The sequence below is a fragment of the Polistes dominula genome, unplaced genomic scaffold (assembly GCF_049000335.1).
Source record: "Polistes dominula isolate Pdom_NZ unplaced genomic scaffold, Pdom_raw_medaka contig_32, whole genome shotgun sequence".
Lineage (NCBI taxonomy): Eukaryota > Metazoa > Arthropoda > Insecta > Hymenoptera > Vespidae > Polistes > Polistes dominula.
The window spans coordinates 1804499-1826106 of NW_028300880.1; the positions used below are offsets into that span (position 1 = coordinate 1804499).

The following is a 21608-nucleotide window of genomic DNA, read 5'->3' on the forward strand; positions in this document are numbered from 1 at the left end:
TCACTCTCTTTTCCCTATCTTTCTTGCTCCGCAGAACCGTTCGCGTTATCCCGTAAGGTGGATTGCACGGTGTCGACGTTTCGGTTGGAGTGGGATGGTCGCGGAGGTTAGGCGAGGGATTGGGGGGGAGTAGACGACGAGGGGAGGTAGGTGCTACTGCCGAGTGGGACGGATGAGGGTAGATAGAAAGAGAAAGAGAATGTTAGGAGGGTGAAGGGTTGAAGTAGAAGAAGAAGTAGAAGAAGAAGAAGAAGAGGTGGCACTGGAAGAGGATGACAAGATGAGAGGAGAATGAAGGTAAAGGGGACAGGGGAAGGGGTTGGGGGGCTAGTAGTAGTTGAGCGAGAGGGTTGGGGTGGCACAAGAGGAGGGGTGGAGGTTGGCAGTAGTGTGGCGGCAGGGCAGAGAGCAGGCAACCGAATGCGAACGAGTGAGAGTAAGTGAGAGAGAGAGAAAGAGAGAGACAGATAGAAAGGGTAGTTGGTGGGATAACGGTAGTGGAAGGGGTCGGGGGGCTGAGAGAGGGTTGGATGGTTCAGAGAGAAAAGTGGTGGGGGGATTGCGAGAGCGCAACACGATGCTATAAGGGCGGGTACGCAGCCGAGTCTCCGCAGTGAGCACCGCGACGCCTTCGAAGACGAATCGTGCGGAGAATTAAGCCGGTGTGAACGTAAAGTTTTACACGAGGCGTGACACTTTTTTTTACTTTTTCATTCTCTCTCTCTTTCTCTTTATTATTAATTACAATTACTTATTCTACCCTATTCACCTCCTTTTTCATTCATCGTTACGTTTAATTTTGCAGTTTTAGTTTATTTCTGCTAAATTGTGCGATCGTTGTTTTTTAAATTAATTAATTTTTTGTATATATTATTTTTGATATACTTTGTTATAAATTTGTTGTGTTTTTGTTTCATGCTTGTTTTTAATTTTTATATAAATAAATATATTGTATGATATGTCATATTTCGAATACGTGTATCTATATATGTTTGTTTAAAAATTATTTTAATTAATTTACGATATTATTTTGTTCATTTTTATGTATAAATTTGTTCATTTATTTAATTGTTTTGTTTATTTAATCGATTCATCTTTTTGATCCGTTAGAAAAAGGAATCTTCGAATCTGGAACTTATAAGCCGATGTGCAGTGTTGGTGAATTTCAGTTTCCACACCTATTTCCCGAGCCTCTACGATAAATTTCATCGAGAGGAACAGGCAGATAAAATGAGAGAAAGATAGATAAAGGAGAAAGAGAAAAGGTTTTATCTGGAAGAAAGGTTGCGCTGCGGTATCTACGATCCGCCCTTTTCTTTTTTTCAAGGGATATCTGACATAAAAAATAAAAAAAAAATAAAAAGACAAAAGAAAGAATAAATTTGCTTTTAAGAGGAAAATTTGCATTGTGAACGTTTGTATATATATTCCATTTGTTATAAAAAATATTTTCTTCTTTTATCTTTTTTTGATTCGTATTTATCGTTCGTACTTTCTTTACTCTCTCTCTCTCTCTCTTTCTTTCTCTCTTCTCATCTTTCTCTCTTTCTCTGTATTTTGATTTCTACTTTTTCAACTGGGTTTTTTCTTTCTTTTTTTCCATCATCCATGGATTTTCTCTTCATTCACATCGAAAGGTTGGTAATACCGTTCAACTTATTTTAGGAAATGTATCGAACATTTATAATTCTTTTATATAATCGTGATTATGCGTGTTTATATGTGTATGTGTGTCTATTGCAAAAAGTGTATATATATATATATTTACAAATATGTGTATATGTGTGTGTGTGTGTTCAAATTACGTCAAAATTTTCGTGAAATTTATCATCTTATATTTGCAATAATTTAAAACGTACTTCCAACCACTCACAAATCATTTTTTATTTTCCACCCTCACACCCTATCAACATTTTAATTCAAAACTTTTCATTTCTCTCACCTCTCTCTCTCTCTTTTCCGAAAATAAATGAGAGCAAATACATCTTTTTTCATTAGCTGTACGATAATAACGTTTTATAATTGCTTACTTATAATTAATTATCAATGATACACATCTCGCAATACTCAATTTTAAATATTCAATCTTAAATGGAATAAACAACAACAACAACAATGCACTCGATTAAAACTATGATTGATTTTAAAGCAACGAAATTAATTGTCGAAATTGCTATTTGAATTTACTTTGTTTGAAATTATCAAACAAATCCAAAGAAAACCAACGAGGAAGAAAAATATTTGTCGAAATCTTAAAAAAAAAAAAAAGAAAAGAAAAAAAAAACAAGGGAAAGAAGAAAAAAAGGATGAAACAAAAAAAAAAAGCAAAAAATATATTTTTCTTCGAGAAACGTTTAAATATTTTATCGTAATTGTCGTAGAATCGATGATCGAACCTTCGGATATTTAGGGGTTGGAGAGGTAAGGGGGTGGGGGTGGTCTATTGTTTGCTTGTTTACGCATGGCGTGTACAGTTCCCGAGTAAATCCTACCCACGTTGGAAGTCACGTTGTTTGGGTAGGGGTGGGAAAAGGAGGGTGTGCTGGGTGGGTAGCCATCAAGATTGAATCTAATGATTGTTTCTTTTTATTTTTTTTTATTTTTTAAGTAAGTAAATCTTCAACCATGCGCATAATTATAAAATCGAAACAATCGATGAGTATTGAAACGAAGTATAAAAAAAAGTCTGACAAAAAATGCACTTTGTTTTACTTTGTTCGTTCTTCGATCACTGAATGAAAAACAAATCGAACTATGAACATATTTTAAAAACAGAACAAAACAAAAGTAGAAAAATAAAGTAGAAAATATTTAAACAAATGAATTGTTTTATTTTTAATAAATTGTCTTTGTAAAATAAAATTTTCAATCATTGTGTGCACTCAGACATAAAAAAAAAAGGTAAATCGAAACAAGAATACCACAAAAGTAGAAGAAATAAAAAAATGTTTAAAAAATATTTTTAAAATTGTATTTTATTTATTTATACGTTTATATGATTTTTTTCTTTCGTTTTCTTTCGTTTTCTTTCGTTTTAACTCGAAACAAACCTCTTCCTTTCAACCCTAAGATTTTGTTCTCTCCTATCGGATAACAATGAGTCGGCATTTGTTAAGGATCTAAAAGTAATTTCAACGTTGAGGAAAAATGATGATGGTACCTTTCGAAATCCCGTACGGCACCTTAAAGGCAGACACATGGAAAATTGAAAACGTCTATGCGGATCAGATAGGAGAAATCGGCGGTATTACTGTAACGCGATCGACGTTCTACCAAATTAGCTTATTTCACTGAGTTCTGATAAGAAAAGCTTCTATTTCACTTGACGTATTCTATATAAATATTATATAATAGTTATAATATAAATGTCATGATAAATAAAATATGATTTATTTCATTCGTTGGAAAAAAAACAAACGAATCATTTTATCATTTCAATCTAAGCCCAATTAATATTACATATTTTTATTTAATTTATTTGTCAATAAATTTCAACACAATTGTTTCAATATTAGAATTTAAATAAAAATGAACAAAAAATTTATTTCATTGACATATATATATATTGTATAATTTATGATGAATAATGAAATAAATTGTAATACAATTGGTCCGTGTATAAAAAGGGTTTTATCAATCGTTGATCTTGCAATCTCATTCTTTTTCAATAATACTCTGATACAATTGAATATTTTATTATTCAGAAATAAAAAGATAAGAAAGGATTCCTTATTATAACCTTCCAAGGTTATAACTCATCTTAAAAAATAATTTTCGTGTTTAGATAAAATCACATTAACCTTGCAATTCTCAATTCAATTGTTCACGTTGATATTCAAATGTTCTGAATAAAATTCAGTATAAGAAGTAAAAAAATAAAAAATAGAAATGAAAGTAAAAAATATGCTGAACAGTTATAGTTCATTCGAAAAATAAATTTATGTTCGCATTATTTTTGATTGATACTGCAATTTTAATTTAATCTCATCATTTCTTCTCATTTCACGTGAATATTCAAATAATTCAGAAAAAAAAAATCATATATTCCATGATTATGATTCATTTGATAAAATTATGTTCATTTTTGAATTAAATCTGATGATCATTGCAATTGCTAAAGCAATTTGCTATTATCTTAATTTATTCAATTTTATTTCCATTCGAGAATTTTCTAATAACACGTGGAATATTCAGAAAAAAAAAAAAAACACATCGAGAATAAAAATCAGTTAAATGAGAGCAAAAAAAAAATAATATGTAAGGGAAAACGAGATACAGCACGGTTTTTATATCCAATTTTACAAAAATGTTCGTGTTCCAGATGAAATCTAATTGACCAATGCAATTTTATTTTCTCATTACATAATTCTATGCACACGTAGATATTTCGTAATAAGAACAAACGTTAGATCCAACCAAAGTTATTATTACATATTATATACATGCTACAAATTATATTTATATTTAAATTACATCCTATCGTTACTGCAATTTCATTTTCATTCCACGATAATCTAACACATGAGAATAATTCAATGTTCAGTAATTTAAAAAAAAAAAAAAAAAAAAATTAGAACAAAACTGTGAACTGTGAACTCTTTGTACGATCTCGTTTACATTAATTCGAATTGACATTGGCAATTTTACAATTTAGAATTAAAATTTCAAACCAATCGATAAAACTAGAAGAAAAAAAAGAACATGAAACAAAAACTAACACACGTGATTATAAATTTTTGATATTTCCAATAAAAAATTTCGTATTTATAAATGTTGATTTTTTGTAATGGTAAAAGTATCGATCGATATTTTGTACAATTTGTTTATCACAGTTCGTCATAATTACTTAAAAAACCTATTGGGGGTGGGGCTGTTTTAAATTCATGATAAAACAAAGAGAAGATTAGTTTCGTAAAATGTTGGCTTCCCTTTTAAAGTCTCATTTGGCATGTAGGAACAAACCGATTATTTTATGACTCGATCATTTGACTATCGATAAGAGTAAGCTGTTGACCTAAATCTGACTGGTCATTACAGATTTAGAATTATACGTTGTATTTATACAGATAACGTTTTAAACTATTTTTATTTTCCAATAAGAGACAGAAAATTCAGGACATAATATAAATATATTTGCATGACTTCAATATGTTTCATTTTATAATTAAAATATGTTTATTATTCAAACACATTTTTGTCGCAAAGTTAGTTTCGTTGAATTGTTTTTCAATAATTTAAATTGACAAATGAAACCATCGAATTTTAATTATTTTATTAACATTGGAAAATAAAAGTTTTCGTAAATTAAATTATTTTTAATTATTATAATAAAAATCATCATATATAAAATTAATTTCAATTATTATAAAATAAAAATTCTAATATATAAAATTATTTTTACTTAACGTATTAAATATTGTATTGCCAATAATTTAATAAACCAATGTAACAATTGAATATTAATTATTTTATTAACATTGGAAAATAAAAGTTTTCGTAAATTAAATTATATTTAATTATTATAATAAAAATCTTCATATATAAAATTAATTTCAATTATTATAAAATAAAAATTCTAATATATAAAATTATTTTTAATTAACGTATTAAATATTGTATTGCCAATAATTTAATAAACCAATGTAACAATTGAATTTTTAATTATTTTATTAACATTAGAAAATAAAAGTTTTCGTAAATTAAATTATATTTAATTATTATAATAAAAATCTTCATATATAAAATTATTTTCAGTTATTAGAATAAAAATTCTAATATATAAAATTAATTTCAATTATCGTATTAAATATTTTATTGTAATTTTTGTGTAATTTTTTTAGGTTAACCTTTTTGTTTTTACTTCTTTTAAAATTCATTTTCTTTCGAGACAATTCAACTTCGATTATTTTATTATTATTCAGTTTCCTGAGAGATAAAGTCAATTAGTTGAGTTAGATGGTTGCAGTTTTGGACGTATTTGATGAGCTCAAGTAAAGTTCGAGAGCGATTCTCGAAGGTCCGTCGTCGTTGTCCTGTCTAGAAGGGCTCAGTATTTACCACAACTTCCCTGCTAACTAGACTATGTTCATTTTAATAGCTTAACGCTGGGCTTTCGGGGTAAAGCTTCACTCGAAATATCTGTCAGACGTGCTTAACGCTTTTCAAGCGATCAAAACTACCTCTCTCTCTCTCTCTCTCTCTCTCTTTCTCTCTGTATTATTTCAATTGTTCTTCCAACAGAACAGTGAACACTTCTAACAATACTTTAACCCACTCTTGTTTTTTTTTTGTTTTCAATAAATTCGAAATAAATATCGTTGTCATAAAATGCGACAGAAATGTTCAATAAATCACATTTTTCGTATTTACGATAAATAGAAAAATGAGACTAACTAGTTTTTGTTTTCAAATTCATGTTTCATTTTTTCTCGTTTAGAATTACTAAATAAATTTGTAATACTCCGTTGATAAGGTAGGTCAGGGATTGTTAGGATTAATGTCAATGTTGAATAATTATTTGTATTTTTAAATTGCAAATGTAAATGACAAGATTAATCATTACATACTAGTTTGTTAAAGTTATAGATTGTTAAGTTAATTTATTTAGATATTTTAAATAAGAATAATATTTAGAAATAACCTAAACAAAGTAGTGTGATTTAAAAAAACCATCTTATATATCGACAGAGCATTATAAATATAATTCATATTAAAATATAAATTGTGTATATTTTATAAAATATTTATTATATTTATACTAAATATTAAATTACTCGCAAATAATTATAAAAATTACTGTTAACAAAATAAAAGAATTAAAATATATACAGATATAGTACTACTATTCATCTTTCTAATAAGTTTAACCTAAAAAAAAAAAATTAATTTGAATTTAATATAAACCTTGTATATTTTTTATTATTCTATTATCTGTATAACTAAAATATGCAATACTAAATTAATAATATTTAATTACTTGCAAATAAATATAAAAATTATAGTATTAGAAAATACAAATATAATACTACTGTTCATCTTTCTAAGAAGTTTAACCTAAAAAAGGAAGAAATAATTTTAATTTAATATAAATATTGTATATTATTCTTAATCTGTTTTAACTAAAATATGAAATACTTTTACTAAACATTGAATTATTTGCAAATAAATATAAAAATAATTATAGATATAAAAATAAAAGTCATAATACAAAAATATAATACTACTATTCATCTTTCCAACCTACAAAACTGAAATAATTCAAATTACAATTTCCAAGATTTTAATATGTAAATCTTGTATATTTCTTATCTTTCTTTATCTGTTAAACTTACAGATAAAGAAAGATACATATATATATATAAATATGAATCGTAGAGGATTTAAATGTCATCAATTTTGATATTTTTTTCCTCGGTGATGAGATTCCTAGCGTAAATATCTTTTATCTCTTTTCATCTATTTCCCTTTTCATCGTTCTGGATTTTTCGTCGGTATGGAAAAGCCGATTGCGGAAAGTGGCTTTTTCACGTGGATCGCTCGTAAATAAAGCCGCGAGAATGTGTAAACGACGGGAAAGCACCTGCCGGTGTTGCTTCGTGAAATTGCTCGTAATCGAGAGAGTGTGATCGACGGTTATTAATCGTTTTCTTCTTCCTTTCCCTCTTTCTATCCGATCCTATTGTATTCTATTCTATTCTATTCCATTCTATTCCATTCTATTCTATACTCTTTTACTATATTCCTTTTTTCTTGTCCTGTTGTTGTTTTTTTTTCTTTTCGTCCGATCGAAACCGCCACTTTTCGATACGACGTTCGTTTTTTCCCAAAATTTATTTTTTCTTTTTTTTGTTCTTTCCCCTTACCCCTTCCTTTTCAGCCCCCACTCACTTATTAATGACTTATTTTTTTATTTTCTTTTTTTTTTTAATCGGTAATTTTCATTACATTTTGTTACGTTAGAGGAACTTTTATTATCTTTAATTTCATCTGTTTTGTTTATTATAATACTTGACATACTATTAATAAATCTAACAAGCAATAATTTATCTCAAGAAATTATTCTTTACGTCACGCTGATTTTTAGATATGTTTTTTTTTAATCGTCAAGGTCAACGTGTTTAACACGTTAAGTGCCACGTCAGTCATCGGTGACTGACACGTTCAACTATTTTTTTTCAATACAAAATAACACCTGTGGCCTGACGAAAATTTCCCAAAGAATTCACGTTTTATTTAAAAGCTTACGTTTATTATTATTCATTAATATTTATTATATATTCATAGAATAATAATAAAATCAACGAAATAAACTTTTCCATATATTTAGTTGGATTAAACTGTTAAGATAAAAAAAAACACATATATATATACATATAATAAAGAATAATAAATTATAATGAATTAATTGGAAATAATTAATTTGATTAAAACGTCGATTATCGATTTTGATTACACCTTTTTTGAAAGATAATTAATCTTGATTATGATTGGTCCCGTGCTATCCTGCTGATATTCTTATCTTCCGTCCGGTATAAATTATACTCTGTACGTTGTACTTTGTCGAAAGTTATAATTACTATTCTAATTAGAAGCAATGCCAATCATTATAATCAACTTCTGCTACCACGGATGAATCTAATTTAATAGCTTAGCAATTTTATTACACACAGTTAAGTTATTCCATATAATACTGTATATTATATAAAGGATAACCACAATTATGTGACAAATTAAATGAAGTATTAATAAACGTAACAAATAGTTTGTTAAAGTATTTCCAATCAGGAAAATTTAAATGTCAAAGATCAATCTTATCGATAAACAAATATTATAGAAAATATTGCCATAATTTAATTCTGTATAAAAATATATTAAATAAATTATTACACTTTATTAATTATAATTAACATATGAATCAATATACTCATTAATATTTCATTTAAAAAAAATTACTGATTTGGATAAATCAATTTAAAAGAAAAACAATTAAAATCATAATAATAATAATAAGAAGAAAAAGAAATATTTAATTACAATAACCTCGTTTAATATTCTTTAAGTTTTCCTTAATAATCGTGAAAAGCAGGAAAATAAAAGAAACCAGGAGAAAAAAAGAGAGAGAAAGATAAACAAAACAAAAAAGATGAGGGTGAGTGGAAAGAAGGTACCCAGCGTCAGATCGTAAATAAAAATGAATCGCCATTCCTGGTGTTAGGAAAGAGAGAGAGAGAAGAGATGGTAAAAAGGAATAAAAAACGACAAAAATAAAATAAAAATAAAAAAAGAGGAAGAAAGAGCAATAGATCAAAAGACAGGTAGCAAGCCTGCCGCGAGTTGCTAGTGAGCTAGCAACCAAGCACAAGGTAGAAAAATAAAAGAGAATTATTGAGGAGAAAAATAAATCAGAGTTGGGTTCGTCCACTCTCTAGGTGAACGTTGTTGAAATAGTATTGGTATATAGTAATAATAATAGTAGTAGTATTAGAAAGGGGTATTAGTGTGTTGGTATGCGATACTAAAAATGGAAGAAAGCATCGAATGAAACGATGAACGGGGTGTTGTATAGCTTCGATGGTATGGCCTCGACACTGAGGGTAAAAGAGAAGGGTGGTTGCAAGTAGAGGGGTTAGAACTGGGAGAAGGGTTGGTAGGTAGGACGTTGAGGGTTGAACTCCGTAGTTCGGAATGAACGCGATAAGGGAAACACGTGTTGAACACGTTCCTTCTATCTCACTCTTTCTATCTCATTACTATTTTCTATTTTTATTTATTTATTTACTTTGCTATTTATTTTATTTATTATCTTTCATGCATATGCATGTGTGTATATTCTAATTTTGAAAAAGATTGATATACCTAGAATATTATCTAGATTATTTGTTGCTTATTTATTAATATCTAGCAATATTAAAACTAATTACCAATTTGCATTTCTAATTAATAATAATAATTAAAAATATATTACTATACCAAGTTTTATGAAATAATTTAGGTTATGAAATACATCCATCTTGTTATTTTTTGCCAAGAAAAATAAATGGCGGTAATCGCCATTATCTTAAATCTAACCTATAAATATGAAATCTTTTGATATACAAAATTAAAATAAAATGAACAAAATGAAGTTTGAAATAATTCAACGAACAAAACTTCGAATACGGTTATCTTTCTTTGTTTGAACATTTTTTATTGTCAGATTAAAATTTCTTCTTATTTAAATACACAAAAGACATTGTTTTTTTCTCTCTCTTTATAGTTCGTTCATTGGTTCTTTTTCTTCTTTATTTCTTCCAACAACGATCTTGGCCTTCGGTAAGCTTTCGAGGACGACCTCAAAACGATGAGACTGATCCTTGTAAGCTCCCTGAGAATAAAAGTTCTCGTAATCGTCGGACGTTGTTACCGAAAGGTTTTTAACTGGGAGACATAACGAGCGTTTCATGCAAATCCCAGTCATTTTCAGAAAGACGTTTCTGAACGAAATTATAAGATCTCACGGGTTAAAACTGTTATCCTTTCTCTTCTTTATTCTTTTTATACTTTTTTTCATGGATTATACCATACACGAGGGTTGCATTCGTAAAAATGCTTTGTTTATTCTTTTTCTCTCTTTCCTTGGGTTTCTTTTCTATATTATGTTTCTTTAAATTTATTCATTTATGGTGATTACGTAAATACGTTCATTAGAAAATATAATTTTTTTTTATTTTTTAATTAATATAAATTATCTACAATAAGTGAAATTTTATTAAAATTTCAGAATAATATTATTTAATAGAAATTGTTGTTGTTGTTTAGAAAACTTACAAATAATTTATAAGATTATTTTACATAAGTTTTTTTTCTGTAAATAAGGTTTAAACATTCCTTACGAGCATAATAATTAATTAAAATAATTAAAATTTCATATCAAGACATGCTTTAATTAAAATTATAACAGACAAAATTCTAAAATGAAAGATAGCACTTTTGTTTATGTGTGATAAAATTCATTAAATTAACTTGTTTTGAAAAAAAAAAAAGTAATAGTTTTTAATAATAACATTGAAATTTGAAATGTTAAAAATTTACGTTTTTTTTTTCATTTATATATTTTTTTTTCTAATTCCATCACTAGCAATCCTTCCGTGTATTTTTACGAGAATAGAACCAAAAAACAAAGAAAATTTCTTGCGAACGTTGAACTACATGAAAGAGAGAGAGAGAGAAAAAAAATAGATGGATGGATAAAATAAAATAGAAAGAGAAAGAGAGAGAGAGAGAGAGAGAGAGTGCAGCGAAGCAAATTCGCGCGTTGGCGTGAAAACTCACTCAAGGGCGAGTACCTAAAGGGAACGGGAGATGAAAGAAGGGTTCCATCACGGATGGATGCATCAACGAAGAGGCAATAGTTTTTAAGGAAAAGGTTCATTCGATTTTCGAAAAAAAAAAAAAAACTTTACCACTTATACATAAAATATTATACACATAAAAACCATAAAATATTTATGCATAAATATTATATAAATATATTAAACAATATTATGAAAAATATTCTAACACTATAATATTACCAACAATGGTTTTGAAATGACGTTTGAATTATCTACTGTTAAAATGTAAAATAATTTTCATGGTAAAAGTGAGGTTAGGTATCAATAATGGCGACTAACGTAATTTCTACACGGAAAACGAAATTACTTTCCTAACTCACAACCCTAATGGTAGTAACTTTATGGTCTTATATTATGAATTTTTTTTTTTTTTTTTTCTTATAAAGCAATCAATTTAGTTAATATTTGTACTTATATTTTAATAGAAATATTATTTTATCATGAGGAAAGGATTTTTATTTGTTTTATATATAAATAAATATTCATTCGGTGAATATTAAAACTCGTTGGAAAATTTTATTGTATTATTTTTCAATTTTAATATTCAATGTATTATTTTACTTTTTTTTTTTCAAGCTAAATATTGTCAAATTGTAAAACGGTGAAAAAAAAAAAAAAGAGAAAAATCAATGAGAAATACAACAGATTCGATTAATACCAGTTCCAATGTACAAAAATCGTCTGGTGAATGTTTTTTATATTTTATTTTATTTATTTATTATTAAATACGCCAAATTAAAAGTTAAAATTGCATTCCGAAATGAAAGAAAAATACAACAAATGTTAGTATTCATCCATTAACCAATTTCAATGCACGATATTTTATATTAAAAGTTAATCTTCCATTTTGTTTTTTTTTTTTACATTTTTTCAATCAACCGACTAATTTTTAGCGTAAATATTGAAAAATGTGGAAAAATTTATAAAATATATATATATATATATATTTTTTTTTTTAATTTATTGACAAATTCAATGAAACAAAATCAATCATTTCTTATCGAGATGGGAGTACAATTTTCGTTTATTTACTCGATCGTAAACTAGTATAAAGAGAAAGAGAAAGAGAAAGAGAGAGAGAGACAGAGAACAGGACACAGTGTCACGTTCCAATAATTTTACAGGGCTTTCGAAACATACGGTCCGTCGCGAGGAACTTCTGACCCTCCTGTAAATCACATTAAGCCCCCCAAGTCCTCTGACCGCGTGTAACTGGACCATATATCAGTGAAACCGCGTGTATACTACCAACAAATTTCACCTTCAATCCTGGAATATACTTAATTCGATTTAAAACGATTAGACATGATAGAAAAATTATATCATTCCTACCATCAAACATCTCGTTAAAACAAAAGTATATAATATAAATATTTCTATAGCAATAATTGCAACATTGGATTATACCATAAATCTTATTTTATGATTTATTTTTATGATTTATATTTCAACGATAAATAAAAATGCATTTGTTCGTACTTAAAATCCAATTAATGGCATCAATTAACAAATTTAATCAATTTTTGAATCAATTAGAGTTCGAATGAGGTATGAACTTAGAATATGTAGATTAAAAGTAAGGTTAGGTATCAATAATGATGATTAATTGGTGACGAAAAAATTTAATTACTTTTCCAATTAAACACTTAATACAAATAATCAGATAAATTCAATTGTTTGATTAACATTAATGATTGGACAACGTTAAAAATTAAAACAAAATTCTCGTTAGACAATTTTCTAGAAAATAAGAAGCTATAAAATGGATGGTAACTGTAAGTTTTATTTGTTACACTTAGGTAATCACCTTGTCACTTGATTGTATTGTACATAGAAGTAACACTTAAACAGTTGTGAAATTGGTACGACTAAGTCGAATTATCCGTTGGAAGTTCTTTAATTGAAATGTCTGTTTTCGAATTAGTAATGGCAGAAAAGAGAAAGAAAAATATAAAGATAGAAAAAGAGAGAAATAAAATGATCAACGTAAGAAAAAGAAGAGTAGGTCGTAGGTATATATCCCTTTTAAAACTGTAGTAGAGAAATCGATCGAGCTATCGATAAATTACCTTTGGAAGGTCTCCGTGTCATCGTTTATTCATCCTTGAGGAGACGTAAAGATGAAAAGGTGGTAGGAAATGGAAAGAATAAAAGCAAAAAGAAAGAAAATGACACTGATAGAAAGAGAGAGAGAGAGAGAGAAAGAGAAAGAGTAAGAAAAGTTAAGAGAGAAAAAGTAAAAAGTAAAAAGAAGAAGAAGAAGAAGAAGAAGAAAGATAAAAAGAAAGAGAAAAAGGAAATAGTAGAGGAAAGGTAGGACATTACTCCGGACGTAAACTTTTCAACCGAAGTCCGATCCGATAAGGATGTAGTGGTTCTTCCCATTGTCACCGTAAAAATACGAGATGAGCTTCAAGAAAACGTTTCAAACGTTCTATTGTAACTACATACACTTACACACAATATATATATATATATATATATATATATATATATATATATATGTATATTTAATTTACACTCAAGTTCATATATTCAATGTAAAAATACAAGAAAAGTGTATGTGTATATACTTAACAAATATTTTTACATACTTAAAAATATATTTTTACCTTCATTGAACATGTATCCAAGTTTATAAATATACTCAACCCACAAATACAATAAAAATGCATGTATAATACATATATTACTGTATACTTCAAAATATTAAACATAAATCTAAGTGCAACATATGTTCTGTGCACAAATACAATAAAAATGTATGGATAATACATATATTACTGTATACTTCAAAATATTAAACATAAATCTAAGTGCAACATATGTTCTGTGCACAAATACAATAAAATTATATGTATAATACACATGTCTATGCATAAATACAATAAAAATGTATGTATAATACATATATTACTGTATACGTCAAAATGTTAACTTAAATTCAAGTACATACATATGTTTTACACCCAAATACAATAAAAATATATGTATAATACACATGTCTATGCATAAATACAATAAAAATGTATGTATAATACATATATTACTGTATACTTCAAAATGTTAACCTAAATTCAAGTACATACAAATGTTCTACACCCAAATACAATAAAAATGTATGTATAATACACATGTTTTTGTATACTCAAAAATATATATGCAAACTATTTATTAAACATACATCAAAGTGTATAAATATATTCAAAGTATAATATATTATAAAAATATGTATCTATAGACGTTTGTACATTCAAACACGTATCAGATATCTGTATAGGAGTATATGTATCACATGCATTGAGTTATAGTATAAATATATATGTATATGTGTATATAGGTAGTGTTACTATCTAAGAAAAGAACGTATGGCTCGAAGGGTTTTCGAACTTTTACAATTTCTGTTTCGAAAGAGGCTTGAATAAATGACGAACATGTGAAGGGAACGAGGAATATGAAAATACAACACAGTCCCTACCCTCTTACCTTTCTCTCTCTCTCTCTCTCTCTCTCTCTCTCTTTTTCTATGCCCACCATGTGTGTTACTAGAAGACCCTTCTTCTTCTTCTTCTTCTTCATATTTTTTTTTTTTTACTTTGTTTTACTTTTGTTACATTCTATACATTTGCCATACTACCACAACGTGTCTTAGCAAGAAAAAAAAACTTTCTTTCACTATACTAAGAGAGTGAAATCTTTTAAATCTTATACATTAACCATTTCCCTTCTTTATCATTATTATTATTAATCTACAAAAAAGATTCTCGAAACATGATAAGGGATTTTGTTCTAAGATCCACCATTCTTCTTATCGATAAAATGAAACTTGGGTAAAGAGTTTTAAGTATCTATAATACTAAACACAGGAGACTTTTCTTATTGAAGTTTCACAAGTATCCTATACTTAAACTTAGATATACTTGGACTTTGAAGGAGATTTCATTTAATAGTATTACTCGTTTAGCTTTAGGCATATTTTTATTAAAGGCTTAACATTATAGTGAGTAAATGAATGGGAAAGAGAAAGGATAAGTCGAACATTACTACATGTAAGACACACTTCAGTGTAAGGAAACTCGAATCGTATCTAAATCACGTTGCCCTAACGATAATCCAGATCATAGACCGTAAGCTTAATCGTGCCAAGCTAATTCGCTTTCTAGAAACTCTTGAGACTGTCGTAGTCGTAACATTCGCTAGGAAAATTCTATCCTCCTCTTACAACCCTTCAACCCTCTTTCCCTTTTGTAAATGTTGGAGAATGTGCCAAGAAAGCTTCCATCCTTTCTAAAAGCTTCTCAACTAATCTCTAAGAATTTCTCTTGCTTTGGGGAAATAGAACATGAGTTAGTAATTATCGTTTTACCTAATGATTAAAATAAATAGTTCTAGAGTCTCAATAATTATACATTTAACTTTAGTTTTAGTTTGCATACTAGTCAGTTCAATATTTTTTATTATAGTATGAATAGATTTAAATAATATAGGTTAGTTTGATTTTATTTCTCTATGTAAGAGAAATGAAACATGTACTTAATAATTAACATAAATAGTACCAATATTTATAATGATATGTTCAATTTTAGTTTAATTTAGTATACTGTCAAATATTGATGATCATGTTATTGAATTTTTTTTTCTGTGATGATTTGAACAGATTGGAATGCATCAAGTTAATTTAAGTTTTATTTATAAACTGTATATTTCTATACCAAGGGAATAGAGAATATGGGTAAATATAATTTTCTCCAATAAGAGGAATAGACAGGGGTAGTCAATAATTATCTGTAATGTTATGGTATTAGTATTTTTGTTATATTGGTTGTACTGTTAAGTGCTCACACAGTATAGTATTTGTGGTTTCCATTCTCTCACGTTTGGAACAGATTTGAACACGCTAGGTTGGTTAAATTTAACTTCTATTTACTTGGTCAGTATTTTGTAAAATCAATGGTCAGCAAATATGAATTAGTAACTTTACAAATTTTATTACTAATCCTAACAATTTTGTTATCTATTGTAGTAATATTAAACTTATATCAAATATTGACACAGAAACTATTTAAAAATATAAACCTATAATAAACATCAAGTCTTCAAATTACAGAACAGTATTGAAACAATACATCAAAGTATCAAATAATTTTCAATCTCACAACTCACATTGACACATTATTAAATAATAATTATAAATCTACCATTCATTTTCTTATTAAAAGCAAAAATCAATGAAAAATGATTCGATCAATATTAAACTAATACCAGTTAAGAGTATGGGGGTTCCTGCAGATATTGGTGTAAAGTGGGAGGTTTTGTGGGAGGATGAGATTCTAATGGTAAATTCTCCTTTAATTCCAACGACCAGTTTCACTAATCTCTCGAAATTGATCACCCTTCATGTAAACGCCTACAAGCCATTTCCAAGCTTCCAAAGCACGTAATTTTCGTTAGAACGTTATTCCTCGTCCCTCACCGATCTGACCCTCTTCTTCTATGCTTCCTAGCAACCGATTGTAACTGCCAATGGTGATTTCGTTGGACGTATAAATTGTCGATACGAATCTTCCTTCAAACCCCAAAGCACACCCCATCATCCCAAACCTCCCCCTAACCTCCCAACCCCACACACCCCATCACCCAAGCTACCCCTTTCACTGTTCTCAGTTTCTCTATCTATCTTTGTCTTTCTCTATAGAGCTGTCTCTCGAAACCAGTTCATCATTCCAAGGCAAATACAATTTCATACAAGATCCAACGGCATAGAATTACTTTGACAAGATGTCTTTGTTATTTGAATTGTCGAACATGGTATTAGTAAATTAGAGTAGATGCTTACGTTAGAATGCTTTCACTTTGATGTAAAGGATTCTGCAACGTTCTTTGAATATTGATAAGATTGTTCGTACTTTTTTCTTATTATTATACTGATTATCATTTTAATTGATTAATCTTATTTATAGTTATTAAGTTTAACATTTAGTTTGTTAGTAAATGACAAATGTAAGTTTCACGTTTACTGTCAAGTTGCATTTGATTTAAGTATCATTGTTAAACGTTTAATATATCTACGAAATTTGTTTAAATTTTGTCAATTTCTGTACTGAATATGATATCTTTACAATTGCAAAATATATTTGAAATTTTATTAAATCATCTCATAATAATAATAATAATAATAATAATAATAATAATAATGATAATCATAATTATCCTTGGGATTGGTTCAGATAATTTCAATGAATATTATTCTGTTTAAAATTAATTAAACGAGATAATTTAATACAAATAAATATTCAAACGTGATGTTCAAAGAGTATAAAATTAATTTGACATAATGTTTGATTAAATAATGAAATATTTCCGATTATAATTAAATTATTTTCGTATTAGAAATATCTTGTTTAGTTTTCTGGGGGGGAGGGGGGGGCGGGGATTGCGAATAAAAATAATAAGTTTGATCAATGAGAAAAGAGAGTTTTGTTTTTGAAAAAGCAATTAATAAAATAATAAAAAATATAAGAAACGCGGTTTTCCCTAAGTTCGATTTCTCGAGTAAACAAAAAGTGTTGGAATAAACCTAGACAAGAGTTTTCTTTGCTTAGTTTAACCACCGTTACTAGCGCTTTTCTTCTTTTTCTTCTTCGTAAAGCAACTCCTAACAATTCTCTCTCTCTCTCTCTCTCTCTTTCTCTCTCTTTCTCTCTCTTTTTCTTTTAAGAATTTTTACTTCAAGATCGTTGCACTTGTTTTATTCGGATCAAACTCTGACTAAAAAAGTACGACGCTTCTCTTCTACGGAAAGGCTACGGATCGTTTCGTTCGAGAAAAATAAAAAGAAAATGAAAATAAAAGGAACCAAGTGAGTAGCGCGAGTAGCGAAAGAAAAAAAAAAAATTCTTTAGAAAATAAAAAAGGGGAAACTTGATAAAACGTTTCTCTTACCGATTTTTCACCCCTTTCTAATCCATCTTCTTCGAGTTTTTTTCAACGAAATATCTTTTTCCTGTATAATAGAAAACAATTCAAAAATATTTTCATCGAAAAATTTAAAAATCATAATACGATATCACAAAGTATTTTATAATAAATTTTTAATAATCCAAATGAATAGAATCACAAAAATCTTTAAACAATTTGTAAAATTAATTGACATTCTTTCAAAATATTTTTTTTTACATATCTGCTAACCTAGAAATTAGTTTTTTGTTTGTTTGTTTTTTTTCTAAAACTAACAGAAAGTAATAATTTAAAAGTATTTTATAATAAATTTTTAATAACCCAAATGAATGAATCAAAAATCTACATTTTATCAAATTAATTTACATTCTTTCAAAATATTTGACATTAATTATTTTTTACATATCTACTGACCTAGAAATTGATTTTCTGTTTTTCCAAAACTAACAGAAAGTAATTTTAAAAGAATAGTAATTAATTTTGGAAAAAAAAAAAAACACATAAAAAGAAGAAAAAAAAGTACTCGCGTAAAAGTATGCTCACGTTTGTCGAGTTAAAAAGAAAAAGCAATTAACACTTAAAGAATAGGTTAAAATAAAAACTAGTTAGTGAAACGTTTTGTTACAGATGACCTTGTTCAATCTTCTTTAACCAAGAATGAAAGCTTTGTGGCATAATTTCTTAAATTACTATGAAAACTTGAAAGTCCTTATAAGCAAGCAAGCAAACAAACAAACCTACGTACCTTTTCCATTTTCTCTTTCCTTGTTTCGTTCTCGAGGTTTTCTCTGTTTTCACGAGCTTCTTTCAAGAACAACGTCTCTTTTGTTTTCTCTTTCACAAGAAAGGACTTCAGAAGAGAATGAAAACGTGTAATAGCTTAGCTACAGGGATTATACTTTGCTGTAGAAACTTGATCATCCGTTTAGCAACGAGCACGAAATTTTACCATCTCTAAATTATTCCTTGCTTTTCTACGACAATGAAGGATGCTATCGTCTTACCTCATTATTATCTATTCTAGAACGATAAATCATTATGTTTTAATCATATAACATCAATTTTGTTATTACTATTTATTATTTAACATTATATCGTATTTTGTTTTTTCTACGTTAAATAGGTTAAGTTATATCAAAAAGTTCTTTTTTACCTTGCCTTAACAAGCTTTTTTATTTTTATAATTTAGGTTATTATTTATTAATCATATTACATACATTTTGTTATTATTATTATTATTATTATTATTATTATTATTGTTGTTTCCACTTATATCGTATTTTAATTATCTACGTTAAATAGGTTAAGTTATCTTAAAAGGTTTCTTGTTTTTTTTTTTTTTTTTGTAATTTAGGTTATATTTGCTGATTGTGAGTTTTATACGATTGAGAGAAAATTAATACAGCTTTTCAAGAGATTAATTAGACTGAAGTTTAAAATACATTAAATAATATTATATCTTTTATTTATATTAAAAAGGTGATGAGAAATTCATTAATCAAATTGAAAACGACTCTATCGTTTACCAATAATCGACTAATTATTTTAAAATAATTTATTGGCAAGTGAAAACAGAAATACCACTTAAAAGAAAGAAAGAAAGAAAAAACAATTAGCATCTGTAACACTTTTCTGATTAAATTTAATAACCAATAATTCAATTTAATTATAAAAAAACTTATATTCCCTTGATCATGTAATTTTAGCAAAAGATCAAAAGTTCATCCGTAAAAATTACATTAAACAATACAAATAATTGAATATGAGTAGTTAATTGAAATAAATATTATGAAAAATCATTGACATAGATGTTGGTCAGATATAAGGGGGGGGAAAAAAAGGAAAAAAACTTGAAGAAAAATATGAAGATAGTGGAAAGAAAAGTATCTTGACCTTTTGCACTCTTACTTACTTTACGACGATTCATCTGCTTATTCTCGATAAAAATACAATGTCTGTCTGAGCAACGTGGAACGGGGTTAGAAATAGTTTCTCCATAAAGTGCTGGACCGTAGAACGGAGTTACAAAAATAGTGATGTAGGCTAAGGGATTGAAAAAGAGGCAGCTAGGGTAGTGAAGTTAAGAGAAGAAGGTTGGGGTGAGGGTGGATGGAATGGAGTGGGATGAGATGGGGGTGAGAGAAAAGAGAAACAATCGTAGTTCGTCGAAACTTTTTCGAATCAACTCGAGTGAAACGTACTCTCTCAATATCTTGTTGCTTTAGTTGGATAGTTCAAAAGATAGATTTTTTCGTACATTAAGAAGATGAAACATTGATTATCTCGAATATGTTCTCTTCCTGTTCAAACATATGGATTCCTAAAGGGATATTATATGTTTGTATATTTACATGTGTATTTGTATGGTTACGGATTAATTACAAATTACATTGGATTCCGTTTCTCCAATTTCGAGATCTCATTCCTATGATGTTATCGATATTCCTATTACGTTTGTTATAATCTAGGAATTGGGGATGCTTTTCAATATAATTTCACATTAAACTGAATACCTTAAAAGGCTTTCACGATATTAACCATTATTATTAGTATTATTAATTGTTTTTAAGTATAAATCACGTTATAGGTGTGTTTGTGCATCTTAGAAGAAATTATTTATTAATATATTTGAGATTATTTATAAAAGATGCTGATTGATACAAGAAGATGTTTAAGACGATGTTTCATATCGACGAAATGTAGGATCTAAATCAATAGGGGCGCCATCTAGATTGAAATGATACGCCATATTGAAAATTTTATGTTTTAACTATTATTATTAGTATTATTAATTGTTTTTAAGTATAAATCACGTTATAGGTGTATTTGTGCATCTTAGAAGAAATTATTTATTAATATATTTGAGATTATTATTAAAAGATACTGATTGATACAAGAAGATGTTTAAGATGATGTTTTATATCGACGAAATGTAGGATCTAAATCAATAGGGGCGCCATCTAGATTGAAATGATACGCCATATTGAAAATTTTGTGTTTTATATTTGATTACAATGTTTCTTATCTATTATTATTATTTTATCATTATTATTATATTATTATATTATATATATATGTTACTTTTACAATGTAATAACCTTAAAAAATTTAAAAATAAATTATAAATCCTTAAAAATAAATAAGAAACAAAACTTTGAAACTTGAGTAGTTTATACGATCAAAATTATTGGATAGAAATTTTTCGATTTAATTTTATTATTGTACGGTGTTAAAAATATATAAATGAAAAAAAAAAAAAAAAGAAGAAAAATGTAATAT

The 21608-nt window shown here is 27.5% G+C and overlaps 1 protein-coding gene across 17 annotated transcripts in view; it reads left to right on the forward strand.

Annotated features, from left to right (window-relative positions):
* The first annotated feature begins 589 nt into the window (after positions 1-589).
* Positions 590-21608, forward strand: part of LOC107066729 (uncharacterized) — a 70694-nt gene continuing 49675 nt past the window's right edge. For 4 of the 17 annotated variants that reach the window (XM_089174901.1, XM_089174927.1, XM_089174942.1 and 1 more), the window contains exon 1: positions 590-1283. The gene's annotated coding sequence lies outside the window, so the exon portion shown is untranslated. Of the gene's footprint in view, positions 1284-1304; positions 1638-21608 lie in introns of those variants that run through there. The other 13 variants (XM_089174921.1, XM_089174934.1, XM_089174946.1 and 10 more) reach the window with 13 other exon arrangements.